This window comes from Phyllobates terribilis, unplaced genomic scaffold, assembly GCF_046119375.1.
Source record: "Phyllobates terribilis strain yellow unplaced genomic scaffold, ASM4611937v1 Scaffold_5__5_contigs__length_657084704, whole genome shotgun sequence".
NCBI classification, from domain to species: domain Eukaryota; kingdom Metazoa; phylum Chordata; class Amphibia; order Anura; family Dendrobatidae; genus Phyllobates; species Phyllobates terribilis.
This window is the reverse complement of record NW_027362765.1, coordinates 357,944,032-357,962,393: the sequence shown is the minus strand read 5'-3', so window position 1 is coordinate 357,962,393 and position 18,362 is coordinate 357,944,032. Positions and strand designations below refer to the sequence as shown.

At 34.7% G+C, this 18,362-nt stretch overlaps 1 protein-coding gene across 49 annotated transcripts in view; it reads left to right on the top strand.

The window, feature by feature from the left end:
• TCF7L2 (transcription factor 7 like 2) overlaps nucleotides 1–18,362 on the top strand; it is a 347,621-nt gene that overhangs the window by 210,224 nt on the left and 119,035 nt on the right. The window lies entirely within an intron of this gene.

The window sequence follows — 18,362 nt, the reverse complement described above, 5'->3', positions numbered from 1 at the left end:
TTAGGAGCAGTATTATAGTAGTTATATTCTTGTACATAGGGGGCAGTATTATAGTAGTTATATTCTTGTACATAGGAGGCAGTATTATAGTAGTTTTATTCTTCTACATAGGGGGCAGTATTATAGTAGTTATATTCTTGTACATAGGAGCAGTATTATAGTAGTTATATTCTTGTATATAGGGAGCAGTATTATAGTAGTTATATTCTTGTACTTAGGAGCAGTATTATAGTAGTTATATTCTTGCACATAGGAGCAGTATTATAGTAGTTATATTCTGTACATAGGGGCAGTATTATAGTAGTTATATTCTTGTACATAGGAGCAGTATTATAGTAGTTATATTCTTGTACATAGGGGCAGTATTATAGTAGTTATATTCTTGTACATAGCGGGCAGTATTATAGTAGTTATATTCTTGTACATAGGAGGCAGTATTATAGTAGTTTTATTCTTCTACATAGGGGGCAATATTATAGTAGTTATATTCTTGTACATAGGGAGCAGTATTATAGTAGTTATATTCTGTACATAGGGGGCAGTATTATAGTAGTTATATTCTTTTACACAGGGGCAGTATTACAGTAGTTATATTCTTGTACATAAGGAGCAGTATTATAGTAGTTATATTCTGTACATAGGGGCAGTATTATAGTAGTTATATTCTTGTACATAGGAGCAGTATTATAGTAGTTATATTCTTGTACATAGGGGGCAGTATTATAGTAGTTATATTCTTGTACACAGGGGCAGTATTACAGTAGTTATATTCTTGTACATAAGGAGCAGTATTATAGTAGTTATATTCTTGCACATAGGGGGCAGTATTATAGTATTTATATTGTCGTACATAGGGGCAGTATTATAGTAGTTATATTCTTGTGCATATGGGCAGTATTATAGTACTTATATTCTGTACATAGGGGGCAGTATTATAGTAGTTATATTCTTGTACAAAGAGGGCAGTATTATAGTAGTTATATTCTTGTATAAAGGAGCAGTATTATAGTAGTTATATTCTTGTACATAGGAGCAGTATTATAGTAGTTATATTCTTGTATATAGGGGGCAGTATTATAGTAGTTATATTCTTGTACATAGAGGGCAATATTATAGTAGTTATATTCTTGTACATAGGGGGCAGTATTATAGTAGTTATATTCTTGTACACAGGGGCAGTATTATAGTAGTTATATTCTGTACATAGGGGGCAGTATTATAGTAGTTACATTCTTGTATATAGGGGCAGTATTATAGTAGTTATATTCTGTACATAGGGGCAGTATTATAGTAGTTATATTCTTGTACATAGGAGCAGTATTATAGTAGTTATATTCTTGTACATAGGGGCAGTATTATAGTAGTTATATTCTTGTACATAGGGGGCAGTATTATAGTAGTTATATTCTTGTACATAGGAGGCAGTATTATAGTAGTTTTATTCTTCTACATAGGGGGCAATATTATAGTAGTTATATTCTTGTACATAGGGAGCAGTATTATAGTAGTTATATTCTGTACATAGGGGGCAGTATTATAGTAGTTATATTCTTTTACACAGGGGCAGTATTACAGTAGTTATATTCTTGCACATAAGGAGCAGTATTATAGTAGTTATATTCTGTACATAGGGGCAGTATTATAGTAGTTATATTCTTATACATAGGAGCAGTATTATAGTAGTTATATTCTTGTACATAGGGGGCAGTATTATAGTAGTTATATTCTTGTACACAGGGGCAGTATTACAGTAGTTATATTCTTGTACATAAGGAGCAGTATTATAGTAGTTATATTCTTGCACATAGGGGGCAGTATTATAGTATTTATATTGTCGTACATAGGGGCAGTATTATAGTAGTTATATTCTTGTGCATATGGGCAGTATTATAGTACTTATATTCTGTACATAGGGGGCAGTATTATAGTAGTTATATTCTTGTACAAAGAGGGCAGTATTATAGTAGTTATATTCTTGTATAAAGGAGCAGTATTATAGTAGTTATATTCTTGTACATAGGAGCAGTATTATAGTAGTTATATTCTTGTATATAGGGGGCAGTATTATAGTAGTTATATTCTTGTACATAGAGGGCAATATTATAGTAGTTATATTCTTGTACATAGGGGGCAGTATTATAGTAGTTATATTCTTGTACACAGGGGCAGTATTATAGTAGTTATATTCTGTACATAGGGGGCAGTATTATAGTAGTTACATTCTTGTATATAGGGGCAGTATTATAGTACTTATATTCTGTACATAGGGGGCAGTATTATAGTAGTTATATTCTTGTACATAGGGAGCAGTATTATAGTAGTTAAATTCTTGTACATAAGAAGCAGTATTATAGTAGTTATATTCTTGCACATAGGGGGCAGTATTATAGTAGTTATATTCTTTTGCATAGGGAGCAGTATTATAGTAGTTATATTCCTGTACATAGGGGGCAGTATTATAGTAGTTATATTCTTGTACATAGAGGGCAGTATTATAGTACTTATATTCTTGTACATAGGAGGCAGTATTATAGTAGTTATATTCTTGTATATAGGAGCAGTAATATAGTAGTTATATTCTTGTACATAGGGGCAGTCTTATAGCAGTTATATTATTGTACATAAGGAACAGTATTATAGTAGTTATATTCTTGTATAAAGGAGCAGTATTATAGTAGTTATATTCTTGTACATAGGAGCAGTATTATAGTAGTTATATTCTTGTACATAGAGGGCAGTATTATAGCAGTTATATTATTGTACATAAGGAGCAGTATTATAGTAGTTATATTCTTGTACATAGAGGGCAGTATTAGAGTAGTTATATTCTTGTACATAGAGGGCAGTATTATAGTAGTTATATTCTTGTACATAGAGGGCAGTATTATAGTAGTTATATTCTTGTACATAGGGGCAGTATTATAGCAGTTATATTATTGTACATAAGGAACAGTATTATAGTAGTTATATTCTTGTACATAGAGGGCAGTATTATAGCAGTTATATTATTGTACATAAGGAGCAGTATTATAGTAGTTATATTCTTGTATAAAGGAGCAGTATTATAGTAGTTATATTCTTGTACATAGGAGCAGTATTATAGTAGTTATATTCTTGTACATAGGGGGCAGTATTATAATAGTTATATTCTTGTACATAGGAGCAGTATTATAGTAGTTATATTCTTGTATATAGGGGGCAGTATTATAATAGTTATATTCTTGTACATAGAGGGCAGTATTATAGTAGTTATATTCTTGTACATAGGAGCAGTATTATAGTAGTTATATTCTTGTATATAGGGGCAGTATTATAGTAGTTATATTCTTGTACATAGAGGGCAGTATTATAGTAGTTATATTCTTGTACATATGGGGCAGTATTATAGTAGTTATATTCTTGTACACAGGGGCAGTATTATAGTAGTTATATTCTTGTACATAAGGAGCAGTATTATAGTAGTTATATTCTTGTACATAGGGGCAGTATTATAGTAGTTATATTCTTGTACATAGGGGCAGTATTATAGTAGTTATATTCTTGTACATAGGGGCAGTATTATCGTACTTATATTCTGGACTTAGGGGGCAGTATTATAGCAGTTATATTCTTGTTCATAGGGAGTAGTATTATAGTAGTTAAATTCTTGTACATAAGGAGCAGTATTATAGTAGTTATATTCTTGCACATAGGGGGCAGTATTATAGTAGTTATATTCCTGTACATAGGGGGCAGTATTATAGTAGTTATATTCTTGTACATAGAGGGCAGTATTATAGTACTTATATTCTTGTACATAGGAGGCAGTATTATAGTAGTTATATTCTTGTGTATAGGAGCAGTAATATAGTAGTTATATTCTTGTACATAGGGGCAGTATTTTAGCAGTTATATTATTGTACATAAGGAACAGTATTATAGTAGTTAAATTCTTGTACATAGAGGGCAGTATTATAGTAGTTATATTCCTGTACATAGAGGGCAGTATTATAGTAGTTATATTCTTGTATATAGGAGCAGTATTATAGTAGTTATATATTTGTACATAGGGGTCAGTATTATAGTAGTTATATTCTTGCACATAGGAGTAGTATTATAGTAGTTATATTCTTGTACATAGGGGCAGTATTATAGCAGTTATATTCTTGTACATAGGGGCAGTATTATAGCAGTTATATTATTGTACATAAGGAGCAGTATTATAGTAGTTATATTCCTGTACATAGAGGGCAGTATTATAGTAGTTATATTCTTGTACATAGGGGCAGTATTATAGCAGTTATATTATTGTACATAAGGAACAGTATTATAGTGGTTAAATTCTTGTACATAGAGGGCAGTATTATAGTAGTTATATTCCTGTACATAGAGGGCAGTATTATAGTAGTTATATTCTTGTATATAGGAGCAGTATTATAGTAGTTATATATTTGTACATAGTGGTCAGTATTATAGTAGTTATATTCTTGCACATAGGAGTAGTATTATAGTAGTTATATTCTTGTACATAGGGGCAGTATTATAGCAGTTATATTCTTGTACATAGGGGCAGTATTATAGCAGTTATATTATTGTACATAAGGAGCAGTATTATAGTAGTTATATTCCTGTACATAGAGGGCAGTATTATAGTAGTTATATTCTTGTATATAGGAGCAGTATTATAGTAGTTATATATTTGTATATAGGGGCAGTATTATAGTAGTTATATTCTTGTACATAGGCGGCAGTATTATAGTAGTTATATTCTTGTACATAGGGGCAGTATTATAGCAGTTATATTCTTGTACATAGGGGCAGTATTATAGTAGTTATATTCTTGTACATAGGGAGCAGTATTATAGTAGTTATATTCTTGTACATAGGGGCAGTATTATAGCAGTTATATTATTGTACATAAGGAGCAGTATTATAGCAGTTATATTCTTGTACATAGGGGGCAGTATTATAGTAGTTATATTCTTGTACATAGAGGGCAGTATTATAATAGTTATAATCTTGTACATAGGGGCAGTTTTATAGCAGTTATATTATTGTACATAAGGAGCCGTATTATAGTAGTTATATTCTTGTACATAGAGGACAGTATTATAGTAGTTATATTCTTGTACATAGAGGGCAGTATTATAGTAGTTATATTCTTGTATAAAGGAGCAGTATTATAGTAGTTATATTATTGTACATAAGGAGCAGTATTATAGTAGTTATATTCTTGTACATAGAGGGCAGTATTATAGTAGTTATATTCTTGTACATAGAGTGCAGTATTATAGTAGTTATATTCTTGTACATAGAGGGCAGTATTATAGTAGTTATATTATTGTACATAGAGGGGAGTATTATAGTAGTTATATTCTTGTATAAAGGAGCAGTATTATAGTAGTTATATTCTTGTACATAGGGGGCAGTGTTATAGTAGTTATATTCTTGTACATAGGAGCAGTATTATAGTAGTTATATTCTTGTACATAGAGGGCAGTATTATAGTAGTTATATTCTTGTACATAGGGGCAGTGTTATAGTAGTTATATTCTTGTACACAGGGGCAGTATTATAGTAGTTATAGTCTTGTACATAGGGGCAGTATTATAGTAGTTATATTCTTGTACATAGGAGCAGTGTTATAGTAGTTATATTCTTGTACATAGGGGCAGTATTATAGTACTTATATTCTGTACATAGGGGGCAGTATTATAGTAGTTATATTCTTGTACATAGGGAGCAGTATTATAGTAGTTAAATTCTTGTACATAAGGAGCAGTATTATAGTAGTTATATTCTTGCACATAGGGGGCAGTATTATAGTAGCTTTATTCATGTACGTAGGGGGCAGTATTATAGTAGTTATATTCCTGTACATAGGGGGCAGTATTATAGTAGTTATATTCTAGTACATAGAGGGCAGTATTATAGTACTTATATTCTTGTACATAGGAGGCAGTATTATAGTACTTATATTCCTGTATATAGGAGCAGTAATATAGTAGTTATATTCTTGTACATAGGGGCAGTATTATAGCAGTTATGTTATTGTACATAAGGGCAGTAATATAGTAGTTATATTCTTGTACATAGGGGCAGTATTATAGTAGTTATATTCTTGTACATAGGGGCAGTATTATAGCAGTTATATTCTTGTACATAGGGGCAGTATTATAGCAGTTATATTATTGTACATAAGGAGCAGTATTATAGTAGTTATATTCTTGTATATAGGAGCAGTATTATAGTAGTTATATTCTTGTACATAGGGGACAGTATTATAGTAGTTATACTCTTGTACATAGGGGCAGTATTATAGTAGTTATATTCTTGTACATAGGGGCAGTATTATAGTAGTTATATTCTTGTACATAGGGGCAGTATTATAGCAGTTATATTCTTGTACATAGGGGCAGTGTTATAGCAGTTATATTATTGTACATAAGGAGCAGTATTATAGTAGTTACATTCTTGTACATAGGGGCAGTATTATAGTAGTTATATTCTTGTACATAAAGGGCAGTATTATAGTAGTTATATTCTTGTACATAGGGGCAGTATTATAGTAGTTATATTCTTGTACATAGGGGCAGTATTATAGCAGTTATATTATTGTACATAAGGAGCAGTATTATAGTAGTTATATTCTTGTACATAGAGGGCAGTATTATAGTAGTTATAGAGGGCAGTATTATGGTACTTATATTCTTGTATAAAGGAGCAGTATTATAGTAGTTATATTATTGTACATAAGGAGCAGTATTATAGTAGTTATATTCTTGTACATAGAGGGCAGTATTATAGTAGTTATATTCTTGTACATAGAGGGCAGTATTATAGTAGTTATATTCTTGTACATAGGGGCAGTATTATAGCAGTTATATTTTTGTACATAAGGAGCAGTATTATAGTAGTTATATTCTTATATAAAGGAGCAGTATTATAGTAGTTATATTCTTGTACATAGGGGGCAGTATTATAGTAGTTATTTTATTGTACATAGGGGCAGTATTATAGTAGTTATATTCTTGTACATAGGAGCAGTATTATAGTAGTTATATTCTTGTACATAGGGGGCAGTATTATAGTAGTTATTTTATTGTACATAGGGGCAGTATTATAGTAGTTATATTCTTGTACATAGGGGGCAGTATTATAGTAGTTATATTCCTGTACACTGAGGGCAGTATTATAGTAGTTATATTCTTGTACATAGGGGCAGTATTATAGTAGTTATAGTCTTGTACATAGGGGCAGTATTATAGTAGTTTTATTCTTGCACATAGGAGCAGTGTTATAGTAGTTATTTTACTTGTACATAGGGGCAGTATTATAGTAGCTATAGTCTTGTACATAGGGGCAGTATTATAGTAGTTATATTCTTGTACATAGGGAGCAGTATTATAGTAGTTATATTCTTGTACATAGGGGCAGTATTATAGTAGCTATAGTCTTGTACATAGGGGCAGTATTATAGTAGTTATATTCTTGTACATAGGGAGCAGTATTATAGTAGTTATATTCCTGTACATAGGAGCAGTATTATAGTAGTTATATTCTTGTACATAGGAGCAGTATTATAGTAGTTATATTCTTGTATATAGGAGCAGTATTATAGTGGTTATATTCTTGTACATAGAGGGCAGTATTATAGTAGTTATATTCTTGTACATAGGGGTAGTATTATAGCAGTTACAGTTATATGAAAAAGTTTGGGCACTCCTATTAATCTTAAGCTTAATGTTTTTTAAAAATTGGTGTTTTTGCAGCAGCTCTTTCAGTTTGATATATGTAATAACTGTTGGACACAGTAATGTTTCTGCCTTGAAATGAGGTTTATTGTACTAACAGAAAATGTGCAATCTGCATTCAAACTAAATTTGACAGGTGCATAAGTATGGGCACCTCACCAGAAAAGTGACATTAATATTTAGTAGATCCTCCTTTTGCCTCTAGTCGCTTCCTGTAGCTTTTAATGATTTCCTGGATCCTGGATGAAGGTATTTTTGACCATTCCTCTTTACAAAACAATTCCAGTTCAGTTAAGTTTGATGGTCTCCGAGCATGGACAGCCCGCTTCAAATGATCCCACAGATGATATTCAAGTCTGGGGACTGGGATGGCCATTCCAGAACATTGTAATTGTTCCTCTGCATGAATGCCTGAGTAGATTTGGAGCGGTGGTTTGTATCATTGTCTTGCTGAAAAATCTATCCCCTGCGTAACTTCAACTTTGTCACTGATTCTTGAACATTATTGTCAAGAATCTGCTGATACTGAGTGGAATCCATGCATCCCTCAACTTTAACAAGATTCCCGCTGCCGGCATTGGCCACACAGCCCCAAAGCATGATGGAACGTCCACCAAATTTTACTGTGGGTAGCAAGTGTTTTTCTTGGAATGCTGTGTTTTTTTGCCGCCATGCATAACGCCTTTTTGTATGACCAAACAACTCAATCTTGGTTTCATCAGTCCACAGGACCTTCTTCCAAAAAGAAATTGGCTTCTCCAAATGTGCTTTTGCATACCTCAGCCGACTCTGTTTGTGGCGTGCTTGCAGAAACGGCTTCTTTCGCATCACTCTCCCATACAGCTTCTCCTTGTGCAAAGTGCGTTGTATAGTTGACATATGCACAGTGACACCATCTGCAGCAAGTTGATGCTGCAGCTCTCTGGAGGTGGTCTGAGGATTGTCCTTGACTGATCTCACCATTCTTCTTCTCTGCCTTTCTGATGTTTTTCTTGGCCTGCCACTTCTGGCCTTAACAAGAACTGTCCCTGTGTTCTTCCATTTCCTTACTATGTTCCTCACAGTGGAAACTGACAGGTTAAATCTCTGAGACAGCTTTTTGTATCCTTCCCCTGAACAACTATGTTGAATAATCTTTGTTTTCAGATAATTTGACAGTTGTTTTGAGGAGCCCATGATGCCACTCTTCAGAGGAGATTCAAACAGGAGAACAACTTGCAAGTGGCCACTTTAAGTAGCTTTTCTCATGATTGCATACACCTGGCTATGAAGTTCAAAGCTCAATGAGGTTACAAAACCAAAAAAAGTGCTTTAGTAAGTCAGTAAAAAGTAGGTAGTAGTATTTAAAACAAGAAAATGATCCGGGTGCCCATACTTATGCACCTGTCAAATTTTGTTTGAATGCAGATTGCACATTTTCTGTTAGTACAATAAACCTCATTTCAAGGCAGAAACATTACTGTGTCCAACAGTTATTACATATATCAAACTGAAATAGCTGTTGCAAAAACACCAATTTTTAAAAAACATTAAGCTTAAGATTAATAGGGGTGCCCAAACTTTTTCATATAACTGTATATTATTGTACATAAGGAGCAGTATTATAGTAGTTATATTCTTGTACATAGGGGGCAGTATTATATTAGTTATATTCTTGTACATAGGGGCAGTATTATAGTAGTTATATTCTTGTACATAGGAGCAGTATTATAGTAGTTCTATTCTTGTACATAGGGGGCAGTATTATAGTCGTTATATTCTTGTACATTGAGGGCAGTATTATAGTAGTTATATTCTTGTACATAGAGGGCAGTATTATAGTAGTTATATTCTTGTACATAGAGGGCAGTATTATAGTAGATATATTCTTGTACATAGGAGCAGTATTATAGTAGTTATATTCTTGTACATAGGGGGCAGTATTATAGTAGTTATATTCTTGTACATAGGGGGCAGTATTATAGTAGTTATATTCTTGTACATAGGGGGCAGTATTATAGCAGTTATATTCTTGTACATAGGAGCAGTGTTATAGTAGTTATATTCTTGTACATAGAGAACAGTATTATAGTAGTTATATTCTTGTACATAGAGGGCAGTATTATAGTAGTTATATTCTTGTACATAGGGAGCAGTATTATAGTAGTTATATTCTTGTACATAGGGGCAGTATTATAGTAGTTATATTCTTGTACATAGGAGCAGTATTATAGTAGTTATATTCTTGTACATAGGGGGCAGTATTATAGTAGTTATATTCTTGTGCATAGGAGCAGTATGATAGTAGTTATATTCTTGTACATAGGGGGCAGTATTATAGTAGTTATATTCTTGTACATAGGGGGCAGTATTATAGTAGTTATATTCTTGTACATAGTGGGCGGTATTATAGTAGTTATATTCTTGTACATAGGTGGCAGTATTATAGTAGCTTTATTCTTGTACATAGGGGGCAGTATTATACTAGTTATATTCTTGTACATAGGGGCAGTATTATAGCAGTTATATTCTTGTACATAGGGGACAGTATTATTGTAGGTATATTCTTGTATATAGGGGCAGTATTATATTAGTTATATTCTGGTACGTAGGGGCAGTATTTTAGTAGCTATATTCATGTACATAGGGGGCAGCATTATAGTTGTTATATTCTTGTACATAGCAGCAGTGTTATAGTAGTTATATTCTTGTAAATAGGGGCAGTATTATAGCAGTTATATTCATGTACATAGGGGCAGTATTATAGTAGTAATATTCCTGTACATAGGGGCAGTATTATAGTAGTTATATTCTTGTTCATAGGGGTAGTATTATAGTAGTTATATTCTTTCACATAGGGAGCAGTATTATAGTAGTTATATTCTTGTACATAAGGGGCAGTATTATAATAGTTATATTCCTGTACATAGGAGCATTATTATAGTAGTTATATTCTTGTACATAGGAGGCAGTATTATAGTAGTTATATTCTTGTACATAGGGGCAGTATTATAGTAGTTATATTCTTTCACATAGGGAGCAGTATTATAGTAGTTATATTCTTGTACATAAGGGGCAGTATTATAGTAGTTATATTCCTGTACATAGGAGCATTATTATAGTAGTTATATTCTTTCACATAGGGAGCAGTATTATAGTAGTTATATTCTTGTACATAGGGCAGTATTATAGTAGTTATATTCTTGTACATAGGGGCAGTATTATAGTAGTTATATTCTTTCACATAGGGAGCAGTATTATAGTAGTTATATTCTTGTACATAGGAGCATTATTATAGTAGTTATATTCTTGTACATAGGAGGCAGTATTATAGTAGTTATATTCTTGTACATAGGGGCAGTATTATAGTAGTTATATTCTTTCACATAGGGAGCAGTATTATAGTAGTTATATTCTTGCACATAGGGGCAGTATTATAGTAGTTATATTCTTGTACATAGGGGGCAGTATTATAGTAGTTATATTCTTGTACATAGGAGCAGTATTATGGTAGTTATATTCTTGTACATAGGGGGCAGTATTAGTGGTTATACTCTTGTACATAGAGGGCCGTTTAATAGTAGTTATATTTTTGTACATAGGAGCAGTATTATAGTACTTATATTCTTGTACATAGGAGCAGTATTATAGTGGTTTTATTCTTGTACATAGGGGGCAGTATTGTAGTAGATATATTCTTGTATATAGGGGGCTGTATTATAGTAGTTATATTCTTGTACATAGGAGCAGTATTATAGTAGTTATATTCTTGTACATAGGGGCAGTATTATAGTAGTTATATTCTTGTACATAGGAGCAGTATTATAGTAGTTATATTCTTGTACATAGGGGGCAGTATTATAGTAGTTATATTCTTGTGCATAGGAGCAGTATGATAGTAGTTATATTCTTGTACATAGGGGGCAGTATTATAGTAGTTATATTCTTGTACATAGGGGGCAGTATTATAGTAGTTATATTCTTGTACATAGTGGGCGGTATTATAGTAGTTATATTCTTGTACATAGGTGGCAGTATTATAGTAGCTTTATTCTTGTACATAGGGGGCAGTATTATACTAGTTATATTGTTGTACATAGGGGCAGTATTATAGTAGTTATATTCTTGTACATAGGGGACAGTATTATTGTAGGTATATTCTTGTATATAGGGGCAGTATTATATTAGTTATATTCTGGTACGTAGGGGCAGTATTTTAGTAGCTATATTCATGTACATAGGGGGCAGCATTATAGTTGTTATATTCTTGTACATAGCAGCAGTGTTATAGTAGTTATATTCTTGTAAATAGGGGCAGTATTATAGCAGTTATATTCATGTACATAGGGGCAGTATTATAGTAGTAATATTCCTGTACATAGGGGCAGTATTATAGTAGTTATATTCTTGTTCATAGGGGTAGTATTATAGTAGTTATATTCTTTCACATAGGGAGCAGTATTATAGTAGTTATATTCTTGTACATAAGGGGCAGTATTATAATAGTTATATTCCTGTACATAGGAGCATTATTATAGTAGTTATATTCTTGTACATAGGAGGCAGTATTATAGTAGTTATATTCTTGTACATAGGGGCAGTATTATAGTAGTTATATTCTTTCACATAGGGAGCAGTATTATAGTAGTTATATTCTTGTACATAAGGGGCAGTATTATAGTAGTTATATTCCTGTACATAGGAGCATTATTATAGTAGTTATATTCTTTCACATAGGGAGCAGTATTATAGTAGTTATATTCTTGTACATAGGGCAGTATTATAGTAGTTATATTCTTGTACATAGGGGCAGTATTATAGTAGTTATATTCTTTCACATAGGGAGCAGTATTATAGTAGTTATATTCTTGTACATAGGAGCATTATTATAGTAGTTATATTCTTGTACATAGGAGGCAGTATTATAGTAGTTATATTCTTGTACATAGGGGCAGTATTATAGTAGTTATATTCTTTCACATAGGGAGCAGTATTATAGTAGTTATATTCTTGCACATAGGGGCAGTATTATAGTAGTTATATTCTTGTACATAGGGGGCAGTATTATAGTAGTTATATTCTTGTACATAGGAGCAGTATTATGGTAGTTATATTCTTGTACATAGGGGGCAGTATTAGTGGTTATACTCTTGTACATAGAGGGCCGTTTAATAGTAGTTATATTTTTGTACATAGGAGCAGTATTATAGTACTTATATTCTTGTACATAGGAGCAGTATTATAGTGGTTTTATTCTTGTACATAGGGGGCAGTATTGTAGTAGATATATTCTTGTATATAGGGGGCTGTATTATAGTAGTTATATTCTTGTACATAGGGAGCAGTATTATAGTAGTTATATTCTTGTACATAGGGGCAGTATTATAGTAGTTATATTCTTGTACATAGGAGCAGTATTATAGTAGTTATATTCTTGTACATAGGGGGCAGTATTATAGTAGTTATATTCTTGTGCATAGGAGCAGTATGATAGTAGTTATATTCTTGTACATAGGGGGCAGTATTATAGTAGTTATATTCTTGTACATAGGGGGCAGTATTATAGTAGTTATATTCTTGTACATAGTGGGCGGTATTATAGTAGTTATATTCTTGTACATAGGTGGCAGTATTATAGTAGCTTTATTCTTGTACATAGGGGGCAGTATTATACTAGTTATATTCTTGTACATAGGGGCAGTATTATAGCAGTTATATTCTTGTACATAGGGGACAGTATTATTGTAGGTATATTCTTGTATATAGGGGCAGTATTATATTAGTTATATTCTGGTACGTAGGGGCAGTATTTTAGTAGCTATATTCATGTACATAGGGGGCAGCATTATAGTTGTTATATTCTTGTACATAGCAGCAGTGTTATAGTAGTTATATTCTTGTAAATAGGGGCAGTATTATAGCAGTTATATTCATGTACATAGGGGCAGTATTATAGTAGTAATATTCCTGTACATAGGGGCAGTATTATAGTAGTTATATTCTTGTTCATAGGGGTAGTATTATAGTAGTTATATTCTTTCACATAGGGAGCAGTATTATAGTAGTTATATTCTTGTACATAAGGGGCAGTATTATAATAGTTATATTCCTGTACATAGGAGCATTATTATAGTAGTTATATTCTTGTACATAGGAGGCAGTATTATAGTAGTTATATTCTTGTACATAGGGGCAGTATTATAGTAGTTATATTCTTTCACATAGGGAGCAGTATTATAGTAGTTATATTCTTGTACATAAGGGGCAGTATTATAGTAGTTATATTCCTGTACATAGGAGCATTATTATAGTAGTTATATTCTTTCACATAGGGAGCAGTATTATAGTAGTTATATTCTTGTACATAGGGCAGTATTATAGTAGTTATATTCTTGTACATAGGGGCAGTATTATAGTAGTTATATTCTTTCACATAGGGAGCAGTATTATAGTAGTTATATTCTTGTACATAGGAGCATTATTATAGTAGTTATATTCTTGTACATAGGAGGCAGTATTATAGTAGTTATATTCTTGTACATAGGGGCAGTATTATAGTAGTTATATTCTTTCACATAGGGAGCAGTATTATAGTAGTTATATTCTTGCACATAGGGGCAGTATTATAGTAGTTATATTCTTGTACATAGGGGGCAGTATTATAGTAGTTATATTCTTGTACATAGGAGCAGTATTATGGTAGTTATATTCTTGTACATAGGGGGCAGTATTAGTGGTTATACTCTTGTACATAGAGGGCCGTTTAATAGTAGTTATATTTTTGTACATAGGAGCAGTATTATAGTACTTATATTCTTGTACATAGGAGCAGTATTATAGTGGTTTTATTCTTGTACATAGGGGGCAGTATTGTAGTAGATATATTCTTGTATATAGGGGGCTGTATTATAGTAGTTATATTCTTGTACATAGGGGCAGTATTATAGTACTTATATTCTTGTACATAGGAGCAGTATTATAGTGGTTTTATTCTTGTACATAGCGGGCAGTATTATAGTAGATATATTCTTGTACATAGGTGCAGTATTATAGTAGTTATATTCTTGTACATAGAAGGCAGTATTATAGTAGTTATATTCTTGTACATAGGGAGCAGTATTATAGTAGTTATGTTCTTGTACATAGGGGGCAGTATTATAGTAGTTATATTCTTGTACATAGGGGGCAGTATTATAGTAGTTATATTCTTGTACATAGGGGGCAGTATTATAGTAGTTATATTCTTGTACATAGGGGCAGTATTATAGTAGTTATATTCTTGTACATAGGGGCAGTATTAGAGTAGTTATATTCTTGTACATAGGGGGCAGTATTATAGTAGTTATATTCTTGTACATAGGGGGCAGTATTATAGTAGTTATATTCTTGTACATAGGGGGCAGTATTATAGTAGTTATATTCTTGTACATAGGGGCAGTATTATAGTAGTTATATTCTTGTACATAGGGGCAGTATTAGATTAGTTATATTCTTGTACATAGGGGGCAGTATTATAGTAGTTATATTCTTGTACATAGGGGGCAGTACTATAGTAGTTATATTCTTGTACATAGGGAGCAGTATTATAGTAGTTATGTTCTTGTACATAGGGGGCAGTATTATAGTAGTTATATTCTTGTACATAGGAGCAGTATTATAGTAGTTATATTCTTGTACATAGGGGGCAGTATTATAGTAGTTATATTCTTGTACATAGGGGGCAGTATTATAGTATTTATATTATTGTACATAGGGGGCAGTATTAGTGGTTATACTCTTGTACATAGGCGGCCGTTTAATAGTAGTTATATTTTTGTACATAGGGGGCAGTATTATAGTTGTTGTATTCTTATATTCGCTCCCGGTATATGAGTGGACGGGCTCGGTGTTAGGAATCTTACCTCTAGTTACTTTTCTCTCGTTTGCTGTTCGGCCGTTTCTCTCTTATACTTTTTCTTGTACTTTGAGCAGTCTCTAATATGATGACTAACCTTCTGCTCGCACAATGCCCCGGTGTCTATGAGTTGGGGTGATGCCAGCTTACCCAATATGACACCTTTTGAATTCCTAAAATTTAACCCCTGCTTTTCCTTTTTTCGTTCTTGATGAGCCTCAAATTGTGCATTAAAGGTGTTATGCACCTTCTGAGGTCATTGAGATATTTTTGGGGTCTATGAGACCCCAATCTCTATCACCCTTCTGTGATGATCTTCCATCTTCCAGTCCTCGGTGTCGATTTTTCTTCCATTGACCCCAGTGATTTCTGCACATTTGCGCAGCACAATGGCAGCTCTCGCTGTTCTCCTCCGTGCCGGGTGTCAGTGAAGGATGTGCCTGTAAGGAGCAGACGGACGCTCCATGTCACCTCGGCGTTGTGTCTGCGGTCCTGCGGTCGGTACCGTGCACTCGGCCATCATTGCCCCAGACTTGTCCTGACTGATGAGTCTCATTGACTGATTGAAGGATTGGATGTTTCCTCCAGGACAGACTGACAGGTAACAAATTAGGATTAGCCGCAGGGTTAAATCCCCGGATGCAGAGAGCCAGGTGCGTCAGGTGTAAGATCCTCTGCCAACCCTCCAGCTATCACATAATGTGGCGCTGATGACCCCCCAGCAGGAGACCAGAGACCACCCGAGATTTGTAGGATGCAAATGTGGAACTCCAATATCCTTTTCTATTTTAGTGATGTCCCAGAATGCATCACTTCTGACTGTCAATGGAGAAAAGCGGAGGCAAAGAAGAGAAATGGGCAGAAATAATGGAGAGGAGTCTGACTGCCACCGACCAGTGTGGAAAAGAGGTGTACAGGGGGGGAATCGGCAGTCCTATGTAACACCACAGATAACACAGTGATATCTCTCTGAGTACAGATAATGTATGAGATGTCACCTGCAGTCCTATGTAACAGCACAGATAACACAGTGATATCTCTCTGAGTACAGATAATGTATGAGATGTCACCTGCAGTCCTATGTAACACCACAGATAACACAGTGATATCTCTCTGAGTACAGATAATGTAGTAGATGTCACCTGCAGTCCTATGTAACACCAAAGATAGCACAGTGATAACTCTCTGAGTACAGATAATGTAGTAGATGTCACCTGCAGTCCTATGTAACACCACAGATAACACAGTGATAACTCTCTGAGTATAGATAATGTAGTAGATGTCACCTGCAGTCCTATGTAACACCACAGATAACACAGTGATAAGTCTCTGAGTACAGATAATGTAGTAGATGTCACCTGCAGTCCTATGTAACACCACAGATAACACAGTGATAACTCTCTGAGTACAGATAATACAGTAGATGTCGCCTGCAGTCCTATGTAACACCACAGATAACACAGTGATAACTCTCTGAGTACAGATAATACAGTAGATGTCGCCTGCAGTCCTATGTAACTACTGTACATACTGTCCACCTTCCTCCGTCTTTCGCTATCAGACTTTTATTGTTTGCAGTAGTTTTTCTCTGTGGCACACGAGGGGTTACTGATTTGGGCTGGGTGGTGCGGCTGCTGAGCGGTGGCTCCTGGGTCTGTGGAGGGGCCCGGAGTCGTGGACTATGGGAATCTCGTGTAAATTCCCTCTTTATTCTCAGGGGAGCAATTAGTCAGTAGTCGCCGGCTGCCGGGATCCTGTATAATGAGCCGCGGTGACATTTCTGCATCCTCCTCTGATAACGCAGAGTCCATGTATCTCGCGGGGGCTCCTCCTGGGCTGCACCTGTGGGGGCTCCAGGGGGGCGGCTATAGGGGAGCAGCAGGTGGAGCCGGCATCTGACGGAGCTTGAACTCCTGTGTGCAACTTAAAGTAATCTGTCAGCAGGTTTTGCTTTTCCATCTGAGAGCAGCGTGATGTAGGAGCAGAGACCCTGATTCCAGCGATGTGTCGCTTACTGGGCTGCTTGCTGCAGTTTTTTATAATCCTTATTTTCTGCTGCAAATATGGCAGTTCTCTGAATGCTGAGCTCTGACCTCCCAACCCACTCCACTGATTGGCTGCTGTGTACACTGCGCATAGGCCGAAAGCCACCAATCAATGGTGGGGGCGGAGTTACACAGAGGCCATGTATATGGAGGATACATGGAACAGGTTTACTAGTTCTCTAGTGATAATCCTCTGCTGATACAATTAAAGCAAGTAGACCAGTAAGTGACACATCGCTGGAATCAGGCTCTCTGCCCCTACATCACTCTGCCCTCAGATTAGGTGGCAAAAACTTAGTGACAGATTCTCTTTTAATGGGACAGCCAGGGGCATAGCTAAGGGGGTAAATGAGTAGATGCCGGGTGTCAGGGCTGTCGGAGAAGTGATAGGGGCCCCAAAAGACTTTTTATCCTGAGCCCATTATTTACATACCGGGGGAGGGCAGGACATTGCACCCTTTGCCTGTGGAAGATGGTGGATGCTAGAGGAGGATGGTGGAGGATAATGGAAGATGGCTGAGGTTGGAGGATTGAGGAGGATGGTGATGGAGGAGGATGGTGTAGGACAGACGAGGATTTTGCAGGATGGAGGAGGATAGTGGAGGATGGAAGTGGATGGTGTCAGGTGGAGGATGGTGGAAGGAGAAGCAGGAGGAGGATGGTGATGGAGGAGGATGGTGTCAGGTGGAGGATGGTGGATGGAGAAGGAGG